Source organism: Micromys minutus (assembly GCF_963924665.1).
Source record: "Micromys minutus genome assembly, chromosome: 4".
In the NCBI taxonomy this organism is placed as follows: domain Eukaryota; kingdom Metazoa; phylum Chordata; class Mammalia; order Rodentia; family Muridae; genus Micromys; species Micromys minutus.
The window spans coordinates 345323-361752 of NC_137973.1; the positions used below are offsets into that span (position 1 = coordinate 345323).

Consider the following 16430-nt stretch of genomic DNA (forward strand, 5'->3'; position numbering starts at 1 on the left):
AGAAACCTCAGAAATATACTCAAATACAAAGAAATTTAAACAGGAGCCTAACATGCTGCCTCATAATGACACCGAAAGAGGGTAGCTTAAGGTTGTTAGAAAACTAACCTTATTTCATCCAGGGATTACATACAAACCTAGTTGCCTACGATAAGTACCTCCAAGATGATGGAAAAAATTAAACGGAATTCTTTAGACCTATTAGGTCTTAGTAAAAATAAAGAAGCAACCATTTTCTGAAGTATGCATTCACTGTATGTAAAAAAGATGTTGAATTTATGCACAAATCCGAATAGAATTATCCCCCAAGACTTGAAAAATTTTGCAACAAAATTTTGGAAGGTGTTCCTTTGTCACAATTGTAAACACTGTGGGATGAGGAAGATAGGCCTAAAAACAATGAAGTCAGGCCAGAAATACTGTCATTTCCCAGGATGAGTTGCTAGGCAAGGTAAATAAACTGAGTTATAAAGCCGGTTTGAACTGGATGATAATACTTTGGCACTATGTCATTTAGCAGTTTTACGTGTTTGGGATAAATGTGAAAAATGCTCAGGAATGAGGACTTGCTAAAATTATCTAAGCCACAAAAAAAAAAGAAAAAAAAAAAAAAAAGAAAAAAAAAAGCCTTCAGTGATTTTTTTTTTTTTTTTTTTGCAAAGATTGACTTCAGCTATAAATAGAATATCAGACTCAGAATTATGGATTATATGAATTGAATCTTTGGCTTTTCAAAACCCTAATTTAGAATGCAAGAAGTTGATTAGACTTTTAAAAGCAAGATCAGCTCCAATAAAAAAGGGGATACAACTGATATTGGATCTCATGTTTATGATGTCAATTGCATAGGAGAAGAAATTTCTAAAAATCTTAAGAAGACTCAGATAAATGCAAAACCCCAGAACCAAACTTTGGATGTGGCTTGGGTGACAGGAAGATCAACAGAGTCAACTAACATGGAACCTTTGGGTTCTCAGAGTCTGAACCATCAAACAAAGAGCATATGTGGACTGTACTTAGGCTCCCCTGCATATGCATGTATGTAGCAGATGTGTAGTCTGGTCTTAATATGGGTCCTGACCAACTAGAACAAAGGCTATCCTAAAGCTCTTGCCTGTCTGTGGAATCTTATTCCCTAACTCTACTTTTTTGTTTGGTTTCAGGGGAAAAAGAAACACTTTGACCTATGTTAACTTGATGTGCTAGCGTGGGGGCATACTCAGAGGACTTACATACTCTCTGAGTAGGTAAGAGGACACTGTGGAGGGACTTTGGAGGGAGAGAAGAGGAGAAGGGGCAGAATTTGAGATGCAAAGTGGATTTAAATGTGTCTGTTGCTCTGGAGAAACATCTTAACCAAGGTAACTCTGATCAAAGAAGCAGGGGGTACCCAGGGCTCCAGTTGGATATATAGGAGAGGAAGGCCTTATCTGGCATCACTGGGAGCGAAAACTTTTGGTCCTGTGGAAACTTGTTGATCAAGGATAGAGGAATAATAGGTCACTGGGGCAGGAGTGTTTGGGCAGGTGTGGGGCAGAGAGGAGTGAGGAGAGAATGGGGGCTTGTGGAAGGAAAACTGGAAGGGGGATAATATTTAAAATATAAATGAATGGAATAATCAATGGAAAATAACAAAAAAATTACATGAGACTATGGATATTATTCTAATTCAAGCCCCATATAATAAGAAAAGTAAAATATGCAGTGCACAGCTGAGAAACAAAACACTATTCCTGTGACACTTTTGTGGCATTACCTCTATCAACAATTGGAAATAGAGGAATTTTGAAAAAAAATTCAGACAGACTCTGATGAAGTACAAGAAGGGATTTACCTTACAGCTGCAGTTCACAGTGATTTGAAAAACTAAGAAACATCTCAAGTACACTTTTACAGAAGTTGATCTAGTTCCGGAAACATTTGGTGTTGTTCTTCATGACTAAGCTGGGCTATGGGGGCAGAAATGAGTACCAGTGAGCATGGAGTTTGCACTGGGAATGTGGCTGTGTGGGGAAGAAAAGATATTCTAATGAGGAAGCACTTTTTGGCATGGACCTTCTCGAGTTTGGCCTTGAAAGTGCTAAAGAGCTGAAAAAAGTTTTTTTTTTTTTTTTTTTTTTTTTACCTAATGTTGACTTATTAGAAAGATATGGCCAAGGTGGGAACTGTGTGGAGGGTGAGGAATTCAGCTATTATAACAGTTTCCTGATAGCTTACTAGAATGAAGCTGGAATTCTGGAGACTTCAGGGAAGTACTGGGCAGCAGAAAAGTTCAAGAGGTTCATAATATTTCCAATCAGCTTTCCATAACAACCAAGACTGACCAGGAAAAATCAGACACGAGTAACTACGCTAAGCAGAGGTGATGGTGGTATGTTGAAGAGAAGTTCAGTTTTACTGCAGCACATTCTTATATTGACACAATTGTGATGATAACTTCACCAAGCATATACAAGCTTCTGGATAAACACGCAGGGAATATAACTTTTGAAACAATGATAGAAATTCTTCGAGACCAACACAGAGGCACCAAAATGAAGAGAGAATTTCTAACCACTGTAAACATGTTTTCAATTTTACCTCTGGATCCCATCCTTCCTTGCATCCACCTCTTTACAGAGATTCTGCATCCTGAGAGGTCTGCTTTTGAGCCTTTCAATATTTGTACCACATGTTTCACCACTTTTGGATACAAAATCACCAACATTTGAACTTGAAACATCAACGGGCCTTGGAAATGATAAGTAACCCTAAGGGAAAAGGCAAGACAATATTGGACAACATGAAGAAGCTGGAAAAAGAAATGTTTGAAGAGATAAATCAATCCTCCAAAACAGACACCTTGATGTAAATAAAACTGTTTGTCTCTTTTCTCAGTATGTAAAAGATGAAATTAAAATGTATCAGTCAAATATTAGTTCTCAATTATCACTATGTGGTAAGAACTCTTCCTCACTACCCTGCTGATGATACTACTTTAAGGAGACCTGATTATTTCCTTAAGAGATATTCTTACTGAGACCACAGTAATTAGTATTTGGTTGCATAAAGCATAGACATGATGCTTGGCCCATGCTATCATTAAGAAAGTCCAAGGCTTTTTTTTTTTTTCTTAAACAGTAGACAGTATGTTAAGTGCATTTTTGTGTTTTATGCAAATATTAATCAGCTTCAACAAGACAAATGTCTAGATTTACATGCTTTGACCCTGCCACACATTTACTAAAGCCCTTTTATTAAACTCAAAAGTGAACTTTGTCAAGATTTGGATGAGCAGTGAACTTACAGCTCTAATTGTTTATCTTTTTATCTCCCTCATCCCCTCAGTAACTATTAGTCTTTTTGTTATCTGGACAGTTTTACTTTTTCCAGAATGTCAGTAGTTGCATCTTACAGGAGGTCTTTTGGGATTGCTCTCTTCAGTACACAGCTTTCACCATGCCTCTCTATGCCATGTTAGCTCCGTTCTTCTTAACAGAATAATTCTTTCAGCTGGATTGGTCACTAATGAAGAGCAATTGTGAGAAACATCTGTGGGAATTTGCTGTAAATTCTAAGCATTCAACCCATTTTGGATGGAACTGAGATATTGCAGATCCTATGGTGTGAGTGAGAAACTACCACACGGTCTTCTTCATCCTGCAGCAGCACCATTGTGTCCTGGCCAGTTGTCAGCTTGTTAGAGTTTGGTCAGCTTCTCACTTATTTAGGTAACAGGGTTAGAATCAATGGCTTTGCACTTTGTTCTTCAGTTAATCTGTAGTACCAATTGGCATATGATGCTGAGCATTTTTTTTTCATATGCTTATTATCCATTTGTATACCTTCTTTGATGAAGTGTGTAGATATTGGCCCATTCTTTAATCAGGTGCATTTTATTTATTTATCTTAATAAGGAATCTAAACTTTTTTTCTTTAATTTAAAATTTTTATTTTATGTGTATAAGTGTTTTGCTTCTATGTGTGTCTATAAGAAATATGTGCCTAGTGCCCAAATAGGGTGTGAGATCCTCTTGAACTGGAGTTATAGATGGCTGTGAGCCATCATGTGGGTGCTGGGGACCAAGCCTAGAACCTGTGTAAAGCAACAAATGCTCTTAACTCTGAGCCATCTGTCCAGCCATACCCACCACCCAAGTCTAACCTCTTAATGGCTCATTGTTCTTCAGGTAAGTTTCAGCCCTTAACAAATGCCAACAATAGATACACTTCATTATCAGCTTGTGCCTTCTATTCATATAAGTAATTGATTTTAGTCTTAGAATTTGCTATTAAATGAGTTTCTTAAGTGCTTTCCTTCCATATAATCAAGATGATATGTGACTCCAAATTAGTCATACATTTAATTATCTATCTCATAATAGAATAGAAGTTCCATGAAAGCCCATTGTTCAGTATTATATTTAGATGCTTTGATATTATATAATATTTGCTAAATAAATATTCAAATACTGGTGAAAAGAATTCAAACAGAAATGTAAGGTTGAGTAAATTATCTGTATAACTTAGTAGACATGGAAGATTAAAACCCAAAGAAATTACAAGGATTATATGGATATGTGAGTTAGCTTGTAGAGATTTTCGCTGCAATATACTCAGAGTGGATACTCAATTAGTAATTAATGCCATTGCATGTATTTTATAAATTTTTACATTTTCTCAAGTTTTATCTGTATAAAAATTAAAAGTAATAAGTTTATTTTACATAAAAATATGCAACATTCAACAGGTCCTTTTCATGTCACCCTGAATTTTTTTAAATGTCAAAAGAACCATATTTATGTAATAGTGTTTAATAAATATTAGGCCTCATAATCAACACCAGGGGCTTTCAACATTCCTAATTCTGTAATTCTTTACCCAAACTCTTCATGTTGTGGTAACCCCCAGTCATAAAATAATTGTTTTTCCCCTCTTTTTACTGGATATTTTCTGTATTGACATTTAAAATCTTATCCCCTTTTTTCCTAGTTCCGTTCCTCCTCCCTCTCCACTTGCTACCATGAATGTACTCCCGCTCTCAGCCACCCACTCCTACCTCAGCACATTGACATTCCCCTACAGTGGGCAAACTTGCCTTCACTGTACCAAAGGCCTCTTCTCCCTTTGATGTCAGAAAATGCTATCCTCTACTACATATGCAATTTTACCATTTATATTCATTGGTTGGTGTTTTCATCCTAGGGAGCTATGGAAGGTTTGGTTGGTTGATAATGTTGTTCTTCCCATGGGGTTGCAAACCATTTCAGCTACTTCAGTCCTTTCTCTAGCTCCTTCATTGGGGTCTCTGTGTTTAGTCCAATGGTTGACTGCAAGCATTCTCTTCTGTGTCAGTATGGCACTGGCATAGCCTCTGAGGAATCATCCATATCATGTTCCTGCCAGTAAGCACTTCTTGGCATCAGCATAGTGCAAGGGTTTAGTGGTTGCATATAGGATGGATTCCTAGGTGAGGCAGTCTCTGAATGATCTTTTCTTCAATCCCTACTCCTCTATTTGTCCCTTTATTTTCTCCTGTTGAGTGTTTTCTTCTCCCTTCTAAAAAGGACTGAGGTATCAACATCTAGTCTTCTTTCCTTTTGGGCTTCATACGGTCTGTGAATTGTTTCATGGGTATTTTGAGCTTTTTGGTCTAGTATCCACTTATAAGTGAGTACATACCTTGAATGTACCTTTGTGACTAAGTTACCTCACTTAGGATGGTAGCTTCTAGTTCCATCTATTTGCCTAGAAATTTCATGAAGTCATTGTTTCTAATACCTGTAAATGTACACAATTTCTGCTCCTTTTCCTCTGTTAAAGACATCTGGGTTCTTTCTCACTTTTGGCTATTATAAATAAAGCTGCTATGAATATGGTGGAGCCTGTGTTCTTGTTATATATTGTAATATCTTTTGTGTATATGCCCAGGAGTGATATGTCTAGAAGCTCAGGTAGTAGTTGTACCAGCTTACAATCCCACCAACAATGGAGGAGTGTTGCCCTTTCTCCACAGCCTTGCATGCATCTGCTGTCACCTCTGTTCTTGATCCTAGCCATTCTGACTGGTATGAGGTGGAATCTCACTATTGTTTTATTTGCATTTTCCTGATGACTAGGGATGTTGAAGATTTTTTTTAGGTGCTTCTCATCCATTTGATATTCCTCAGTTGAGAATTTTTTGTTTAGCTCTGTACCGCATTTTTAATAGGATTGTTTAATTCTCTGGAGTCTAACTTCTTAAGTTCTTTGTATATATTGGATATTAGCTCTCTGTCAGATTAGGGTTGGTAATAATCTTGTTCACATCTGTTGGTTGTTGTTTTGTGCTTTTGACAGTTTTTAGCCTTACAGAAGCTTTGCAATTTTATGAGGTCCCATTGATCTCTGATCTAAGCACATAATTCATTGGTGTTCTGTTCAAGAAATTTTCTCTTATGCTTATGTGTTTTAAGATGTTCCCCACTTTATTTTCTGTTAGTTTCAGTGTATCTCATTTTATGTGGAGGTCTTTGATCCAGTTGGACCTGAGCTTTGTACTAGGAGATACAATTGGGTTCATTTGTGTTCTTCTGCATGCTGACTGTCAGTTGAGCAAGCACAATTTGTTGAAGATGCTGTCCTTTTATCATTGAGTGTTTTTAGCTTCTTTTTGAAAGATTAAGTAACCATAGGTGTGTGGGTCCATTTCTGGGTCTTCAAGTTTATTCCATGATCTATTTGCCTGTCTCTGTACCAATACCATGCAGTTTTTATTGGGACTGATTCCCTGGAATACAGCTTGATTCTTCTGGAACTTCTTTTATTGTTGAGAATAGTTTATGCTATCCTGGGTTTTTTGTTTTCCAAATGAATTTGCAAATTGCTGTTTCTAACTCTATAAAGAATTGAGTTGGAGTTTTGATAAAGATTGCATTGAATCTGGAAATTGCTTTTGGCAAGATGGTCATTTTTACTATCTTGATCATGCCAATCCATAAGCATCTTTCTGTCTTCTGAGATCTTCTTTTAAGGTTTCTGCCATGCACCCACGCTTCCCGCCGCTAGGAACAGGCGTGCAACAAACAAACAGATTCTTCTGCGGATAACCTTTATTGTACAGCACTTTGAGCAGGGGGCTTCTTGAGCAGGAAACTCCTCTCTGAGCCAGGGAATCCCTAAAGGGTTCTACTGTCTAGGTCACCTCTCATGCGCAGTCCCCCACGTGCGATCTCTCTGTCCAGTCTCTGTCCATGTGGGACCTCCCGCAATCTCTTTTACTGAGTCTCTCTCCACGTGGGATCTCCCGCAACCTCTCCTATCGGGTTTCTCTCCACGTGGTATCTCTCCGCCATCCCTCCACGTGGGGTCTCCCGCAATCTCTCTACTGTCTTCCTCTCCTCCTCATGTGGGGGAGAAATGCACTGCTATATATGCCTAGGAGACTCGTGTCGCTACCTGGTTGGTGCGCCCTCCAGTAACTCAATAGTATGCCCCGAGAGCGGACTATGACGTATGTGGCACATGCGCATTAAGTCTCTTGGCTGGGCAACAGCTCTGTTTGCTGAGTTCTCGGCGGGAAGCCGGCGCCATGTTTGGGTGCAGCACAAACGGCTCCCTACAGGTTTCCATGCTAGTAGGAGAGGTGTTTTCTAGGCTGACTGGCACTTATGCAGAACTCCTAGTTAGAGTAGGTGGGCAATGTGTGGCTTGGTCCCATCTTGAGCCTCCTTTGACATGGAGCACTGACACACTGCTATCGGGCTACCCTGGGCTTTCATTTCTATATGGACAGGAGGCTGGTTCTTAGCCTCCCCCATTCCTGCAGTTTCTGCCCAGGCTTGTGGATATACCTGTAGCCACCAGTCCATCTTATCTGAAGCAGGCTGTTTTTGCTCAAAGGGTTGTTTCTTGTCCTCTAAGCAGATGGTTAAAATCTGCATGGACTCCCCTTTTGGCCCTCTAACATGTGGTTCATAAAGGTGGAAGTGAATCTGTGCCCCCATCTTAGCAGAAGGTCTCTCCCCTACAAGGGGCAAGGACAGTCTGGCATTACTATCAATCGGATATCTGGTCCACACTAAGATTTACAGTTTTTCAGGTAGTCTATGAATATTGTTTGGTGATGGTAGCCCCTTGAGCCCAAAACTTTTTGTTTGACATGGCTCCCTCAGTTTGTACCAGGACTGAGCCCCTATATCTACAAGGAATTGAAGAGGTTTCTCTTCCACTTTCAAGGTTAGGAGGGAGGGAGTCTAAACCTCTCTCTCTCTCTCTCTCTCTCTCTCTCTCTCTCTCTCTCTCTCTCTTTCTCTCTCTCTCTCTCTCTCTTTCTCTCTCTCTTTCTCTTTCTCTCTGTTTCATATCTTCTTTGTTTTTATTTTCTTGCTCCTTCTTCTCCTCAATCTCTTGTTATGGTAAAGTTTCTGAACAACCTGCACTAAATCCCACAACAACTTATCCTATAGTCACTCTAGGTTCTGAAGCTTTTTTCCCTTATACCTTTACTGGACTATAAAAGGCCTAGCTAGTCACTTGTCTGGTCTCTGCCTAACTCCATGTACCTTTGTCAAATTGGTGGGTTATCCTGCAACCCCCACAGAGCCTGGTGGTAAGACATTTAGGTGCTCCCTATCTTCAGGAGAGTTGTAGTCTAATCTGGTTGTCAGAGAGGGAATCTCTAATCTATGACAGCAGGGTTCTGTGTGGAAGTCCTGTTTGCCCCAGGGACATTCTTTCTGGCCTCTAGAATAATATGCTGCTAAAGAGAATCTGCAAAAGCTGCTGGCAATCGTCCCAGGTAGGCTGGTGGGTGAACAAAACAAAATCTAAAAGCTCCTTAGGATTATAAGAAAAAGGGGGATCTAGGAGAAAAAGGTCATGGGAAGAAATATCCTGTAGAATCTCTATCTTAGATGACATCAAGTTCTGTAAAGTGAAGATCTGGGTTGATGGGAAAGGATGTGAAGAATCTGATCAGGGTGTTCACCCGCACTTGGACAGAAAACATTTCTCTTTTCAACATCAATTCAGCAATCTAAGCTTATAACTTAAAAGGATAGAGATGCTCTGTCTCATCTCTAAAAAATAACATCAGTCTAAGTCCACAGAGACAAAACAGAAACCAAAACAAACAGGTGCAGTTCTCACAATCCTGGACATTCCTGCCATGAATGCTCCAGGCAGCCACTAAAATCAACTGGGGTGTGCTTCTCAAAATTCACAGCCTCTAAAACTGACCAGTGGGGTTCTATTAGAATTCCCAGAGAATCTGAAGCATCCTCCAGATTGTTTGTAGCTGCAACGTTAAGGCACGTCTGTGTGCCACTTACTGGTCACCAGATTGACTGGTCAAAGGATTTACAGATGTTAAACCAAATGACACAAACAAACAACACATAGACAGTTTACCCCACCAAGGGTAGAGAACAAGACTCAGTGGGCTCTTGTCGATACTATTAACATAGATTAAGACAATCAAACATATAGATATTGCCCCTGCCACAAGCAAAGAAAACAAGTAAACAAGCTACCCTGACAGCAAATGCTGACACAGAGTCAAACAGATGACTTTCCAGCTCCCACTGGCCAGAGTCAGGTCCCAAATGGGGCCTGAAGCATCCTTCAGACACTCCAAAGTCAAAAAAAAAAAAAAAAAAAAAAAAAAAAAAAAAAAAAAAAAAACCAAAAACAAAAAAAACAAAAAAAACAAAAAACAAAACAAAACAAAACAAAACAAAAAAAAACCCCAACTTCCCAGCTTCCTCTGGTGAGAGTCATGACTTACAGATGCTCTACATCAAACCAAAACTGAAAACAAGGAGAAGACAGACAATGAGACAAGACAAAATAACTGCTCGGTACCTGACCTTGAGGCCTGTTGAGACCTGTGTCCTGATTCATCGGTCATTTGTTTCCCTTCAGAGAGTCTCATTTCTTCCCAGAAAACGCACCAAATGTAAGACCCAAATTGAGTCTTATCTATTTGAGGCTCCCATGAATGAGACAAGAGATTGGGGATTGATTCAAAAGCAAAAGGTTTATTTATTCAGTGCACTGGGGCGACCTACATCCAGAGGAGAGGTGACCATGTGTGGATTTCCTAATTTCATTCTCAGCATGTTTATCCTTTGAGTAGAGGAAGCCTACTGTTTTGTTTGAGTTAATTTTATATCCAGCTACTTTGTAGACATTGTTTATTAGCTGTAGAAGTATTGTGGTGGAATTTTTGTGGTCACTTAAGGATAATATATTATCTGAAAAGAGTGGTATTTTGACTTCTTCCTTTCCAAATTTTAATTCTTTGACTTCTTTTTGCTACCTAATTTCTCCCTAGCTCTTTCTTAGGTTTTCTATTTTCAGGGTTGTTTCCCTATGTGTTTTGTTGTGCGCCCCAATTCCCGAAGGTAGGAAAAGGCGTGCAACCACAGGATTCTTCTGCAAACAACCTTTAGTGTACAATACTCTGAGCAGGGGATCTCCCTGAGCAGGGGACTTCTCCTTTGAGCAGGGGATTTCTCCTCGTGAGAGAGAAAAGCATTGCTTATATATGCCCAGGAGACTCATGTTGCTACCTGATTGGTGCGCCCTCCAGTAACTCAATAGTATGCCCCGAGAGCAGGCTATGACATATGTGGCGCATGCGCATTAAGTCTCTTGGCTGGGCAACAGCTCTGTTTGCTGAGTTCTCGGCGGGAAGCCGGCGCCATGTTTGGGTGTGGCACAAACAGCTCCCTACAGTGTTTTCTTTATTGTTTCTATTTAGGGTTTGAGATCCTAGATGGTTTTGTTCAATTCCTTCACCTTTTTGCTTGTATTTTTCTGTGTTTTTCTAAGGGCATCTACTTGTTTACCTGTGTTCTTCTGTAATTTTTTTAGGATGTTATTAATGAGTTTCTTGAGGCCCTCCATCATGAACATGAGGCATAATTTTAAGTCCAAGTTTTGTTAATCTCGTGTGTTGGGACATTTACTACTTTCTGTGGTAGGAGAATTCTGATGTTGCCAGGTTGTCTCGGTTTCTGTTCCTTAGGTTTGCTCGCTTGCTTCTTGCCATCTTTCTATTTTTGATTTAGGTGATCTTGTTTCTGAATCAAGCTTGTCTCTTCTCTATGTCTTTGGGCCCATGTGCTCTGAAGAGATACTCCTACTGGATACCCAAATTGCTATGGGCAGGGCACAAAACCTGATGACAATGGACCATCTCTGGCTCTGAGCACAAATGTATTTAAGAACAGTATATTTCCAGGCTACACCTCAATACCTGTACCCTGAAAGGTCTTTGTTGTATCTCCTCAGATAGTCAGTGAAGAGAAAGTGGACACTCACCTGTGAGATCAGGAGAGAGAGTGCTCCTGAGTCTCCTCTGTGTGCTCAGCTCTCTGGGGGAAGGCCATGATTCCTGATGGTAGTGGGATGCATCACCCTGAATCTTACAACTTTTTATTTCTCCAAATTCAGTGCCACATGAGTTGCCCTGACAAGTTCATCTGCCTACTTGAACCAATTACAGTAGCTTCTTTATGCTGTTGTTTTGTATGAGGAGGAGATTTATTAAGATCTCTTTTACAAGTTGGAGCTTTAGTTTGGAAGAGTCTTGTCCTGAGAATAATTTCCATCTCTACAGTACAGAGGAAGGAGGCTTTTATTTAATAACATTTATTTTCTTAACTATGTCAGTGTCTTTTTCAGTACACGACTTTGCTGTAACATTAAACTTCTTAGTGATCTTTTTCTTTCTAAGCTGCACATTTTTTCATGTATTTTGCCCTTTTTGTTGTTTCTTCTTATTGTTGTCTTGAGTAACAGTAACTAAAAATTAGCATACCAAAGATTTAAAACTATGCTAGTATTGTGGAAATTTTCGAAGAGCTGCCTGAGGTATAAATGGGACATCGAGACTTCTACCACAGTTTAAAGCTTAGGCATTTTGCTGGGTCATTCTCTCATCTATTCTAAACTTAACTCCGTTATTTCAGAATTGAGACCCATTAGGTGACAAGCTCTTTACCACTCTGCCCTGTTCTGATCTGGATATCTTTCCTCCCATGTCTCTTCTGAATCTTCTTCTTCAGCTTGCCTTTCCCTATGTCATTCTCTATGCCTGAAATTTCTGCCCACTTACTTCCTGCCCCAGCTTTTTATTACATCCAATCATCAGTGAGACAAAACCTGACATATCCCTTAGATTGCCTTCAGCAGGTGAGAAGGACAAACATTTACAAAATGGAAAACCTGATAATGGGCTATAGAAATGACAGTACTAAAATCCTGCCAGCACTTAGCTCTCTACCAGTATAGAATTAACTATTAAAAATTGACGTACCTTAATACAAAGGGAGTCACCCCAACATTTCCTCTTTTGTCAAAGAAATAGCTTTAATTTTAACATTAATAAGCCACATACAGTAAGAAAAATGTGAGATCAGTCAGATATGAATTACAGTCACAATACTCAGCCCATTTTTATTTGAACATGGAGAAGACATTCCGTTATCTAACTTAGTGAGCCTAAAGTTTTGTGCCTAAATTGCTTTCAATCAATATTGAAGCTTTCATATCCTCTTTGTCTTTTAACTTGCATTTGTTAACCCCAAAACATCTTCTTAGACCTAAAATACTTTCTTTAATCCAACAAGTTAAGGGTTTATGTCATTCACCTTTATAAGTGTACACCTCTTTGTGAACAATTTTTTTTCTGTTTCTGATAATGAAAAATGTAAGGCTAAACCATCTAGTCTTCAACTTCATCAGAGACCCGAGAAAGAAAAATATTGCCTGAATAAATAGGAAGTGTAGAGCAAGTAGTTTCCAATCTAAAAAAATAACACTGATTGTTGGCTTCATGGAGAGTCACCAAATATTTCTCTGTGTCAATGTGGCATCCACCTTCAGTTGTCAATCCCAGAAGCTCTAACAGACATTCCTATGAGGCAGGATTTCTCAAGAACTGTCCTATCTTGTGAAAACAAAATAGGACAATCAACTTCCCAGTGCCCCACGAGTCCACAGTATAGTCTGCATTTTTTCTGCAGTAGAGGTAAGTGGGTAGCTTTTCACCCAATAGCCAGCTTTGCCACATTTGAAATAAACTCAAGGTAGCGTTCTTCAGTGCCCATCATTTTTTCCCAAATAGACTGGGAGTGCTGCCAGGAGCTGATGTGTTTCTCTGTCAGAAAAGCCTTTACTTATTAAGACTTCTTAAATGTCATATTCTGAAAATCTCTCCAGTATTTGGGAACTGCCTTTCTATTTAAAGTCTATCTCTTTAGATGAATATTTCTGTTTTGAGTGATTTACTTTATTCTCAAATCTGAAACCATATACAGAAGCTAAATAAAGCTTATCTCTGTAATTAACTAAGCTAGTACCTAGCATGAATACAAATCTGACTATTTATATGTGGATAGCTACTAGCTTGATTTTCTCAATTATCCATAACAGTTTACCACAGTAGATTTCATAGGATTAGAACTTTACCCAATATATTTAATAAATTGCATATACAAATACCTTAAACAAGAGTTAGAGTAAATATGCAGTGTATTAGCAAAGACAACTTTAGGTTTCTGTCATCGTACAAAGTCTATGCCAATCTACAATATTTGGGACTTTTTGTTGCTTTTGGAATGGTTCAAAGTCTGAGGACAGGTTCTTCTCATTGGCTTAGTCTGAGGGATTGGAAATAACACATCTATATAATTGGGGGTGTGGTCATGCTTCTGTCTTGAACCTATAGAGTCACATCCTCACCCATGGAGGAGGGACTTGGGGCATGGATATTCTGTCCTGAGCCTACCTGGAGGAGGGACTTGGGGTGTGACTGATCTAGCTTGAATCTATATCACACACATCCTCACCTGCAGAAGAGGGACTTGGGGTGTGATTTAATCAAACCTCTCTACAGGAGATTATGGAGGGGTTGTAGCTGCATGAGGGGGGTCTAATTTCCCAGAAGACTAGGAAGTTCCTGCTATCCCTTAGAGTCCCAGAGCTTCTACTGATCTTGACTGAGAAGCAGGGTACCCTTCACCTTGAATTGCCCCACAAAGGATAACATATATAGAAGAGAATGAAAATTTTAAACTTAAATGGCCAGTAAATATCTTCAACAAAATTATAGAAGAAAACTTCACAAACCCATAGAAAAAATATGCTCATTAACATACTGGACCAGAAAAGAAATTCCCCATGTCACATAATAATCAAAACAGCAAATACACAAAACAAAGAATATTAAAAGCCATAAGGGGAAAATGTCAAGCAACATACAAAGGCAAACCTAAAAGAATCACATTAGACTTATCAACAGAGCTAGAAAGCTAGAAGATTCTGGGGTGGGGGATGTAATACAGATCCTAAGAGAAGACAAATGCCAGCCCAAGATGCTATATCCAGCAAAACTCTCAATTATCAAGATGGAGGAACTGAGATATTCCAAGACAAAACCAATTTTACACAATATCTTTCCACAAATCAAGTCATACAAAGAATAATAAATGGAAAACTCTAACACAAGGAGGGAAACTATATCCTAGAAAAACCTAGTTAAAACTAACCCAAAAGAAGACAATCACAAAATCATAATCCCAAATCTAATAAAAAATACAAGAAAACAACAATGACTGGTCCTTAGTATCTCTTAAAATCAATAAACTGAATTCTCCAATAAGAAGGCATGCACTAACAGATTGGATACATAATGAGGACCCAATATTTTGCTGCATACAGGCAACACAACTCAGTGACAAAACCAGATACTACCTCATCTTAAAAAACTAGGAAAAAAATTTCCAAGCAAATGGTCCCAAGAAACAAGCTAGAGTAGCCATTTTAATATAGAATAAGATCAATGTCCAACTAAAAGTGATCAAAAGAGATAAGGAAAGACATTTCATACACATCAAAGGAAAATCTTCCAAGATGAACTCTCAGTCCTGAACATTTATGGTTCAAAAATACAGGGGCACTCACATTCATAAAAGACATTTTACTAAATCTCAAAGCACACACTGTTCTTAAGACAATAATAATGAGAAATTTCAACACCTCACTCTCTTCAATGGGAAGATCATGGAAACAGAAATTAAACTGAGACAGAGTGAAAGTAACAGAAATTATGAAGCAAATAGATCTAACTCATATCTATAAAACATTTTATCCTAAAACAAAAGTATATACTTCTTCTCAGCACCTCATGATAGTTCTCCAAAATTTACCATATAATTGGTCATAGCACATTACTCAAATAATACCATAAAATTGAAATAATCCCATACATTCTATCAGATCACTATATACTAAGGCTGGTCATCAATAATAACAAAAACAACAAAAAGCCCACATACACATGGAAGCTGAACAATGCTCAACTCAGTAATAACTTGGTCAAAGAAGAAGTAAAGAAAAAAATTAAACACCTGAATGATCTAGAACAAAAAGACACAAATACACCAAGAGAAGCTGACTGCAGGAAATAATCAAACTCAGTGCTGAAATCAATCAAGTAGAAACAGAAAGAAGTATAACAAGAATCAAAAAAACCAGGAGCTGGTTCTTTGAGAAAATCAACAAGATAGATAAACCCTTACCCAGACTAACCATTGATCTCAGTCATTCTGACTGGTGTGAGGAGGAATCTCAAAAAACATCAGTTTTGATTTGCATTTAACTGATAACTAGGGATGTTGAACATTTCTTTAGGTGCTTCATAGTCATTTGATATTACTAGGATGAGACTTGTTTGTTTAGCTCTGTACCCCATTTCTAAATAGTATTGTTTGTTTCTCTGGAATCTAGCTTTTGGAGTTCTTTGTCTATACAGGATATTAGCCCTCTACAGATGTAGGGTGGATAAGAATTTTTTTTTCCAAACTGTTGGTTGCAGTATTGTTCTCTTGGCAGTGTCCTTTGCCTTACAGAAGCTTTGGGATTTCATGAAGCCCACTTGTTGATTCTTGATCTTAGAGCACAAGCAATTGGTGTTCTGCTCAGGAAATCGTCCCCTATGCCTATGTGTTCTAAGCTCTTTCCCACTTACTCTTCTATTACTTTCAGTGTACCTGTTTTTTTTTTTTTTTTTTTTTTTTTTTTTTTTTTTTGTGGAGGTCTTTGATGCACTTAGACTTGACCTTTGTAAAGGAGATAAGATTGGATTGATTTGCATTGTTCTGCATGTTGACTGTCAGGTGAACCAGCACCATTTGTTGAAGATGCTGTTTTTCTTGTTTGTTTGTTTTTTGGAGGTTTTTTTGTTTTTTGTTTTTTTTTTTTTTTTTTTATCTTTTTAGCTCTTTTGTCAAAGATCAAGGGACCATAGGTTTGTGAGTTAATTTCTCCGTCTTGAAATTAGTTTTGTTGATGTACATGCCTGTCTCTGTACCAATACCATGCAGCTTTTATCACATTTATCCGTAATACAGATTGAAGTTGGGGATCCTGATTTCCTCATAAGTTTTTTATAGTTAAGAATA

The 16430-nt window shown here is 38.4% G+C and overlaps 1 pseudogene across 1 annotated transcript in view; it reads left to right on the forward strand.

Annotated features, from left to right (window-relative positions):
• LOC308419587 (secernin-3-like) overlaps positions 1-2967 on the forward strand; it is a 30600-nt pseudogene extending 27633 nt beyond the window's left edge. Inside the window, exon 2 of the transcript in view lies at positions 1718-2967. The product of the transcript in view is annotated as a secernin-3-like (transcript). The remainder of the gene's footprint in view (positions 1-1717) is intronic.
• The last annotated feature ends 13463 nt before the right edge of the window (positions 2968-16430 follow it).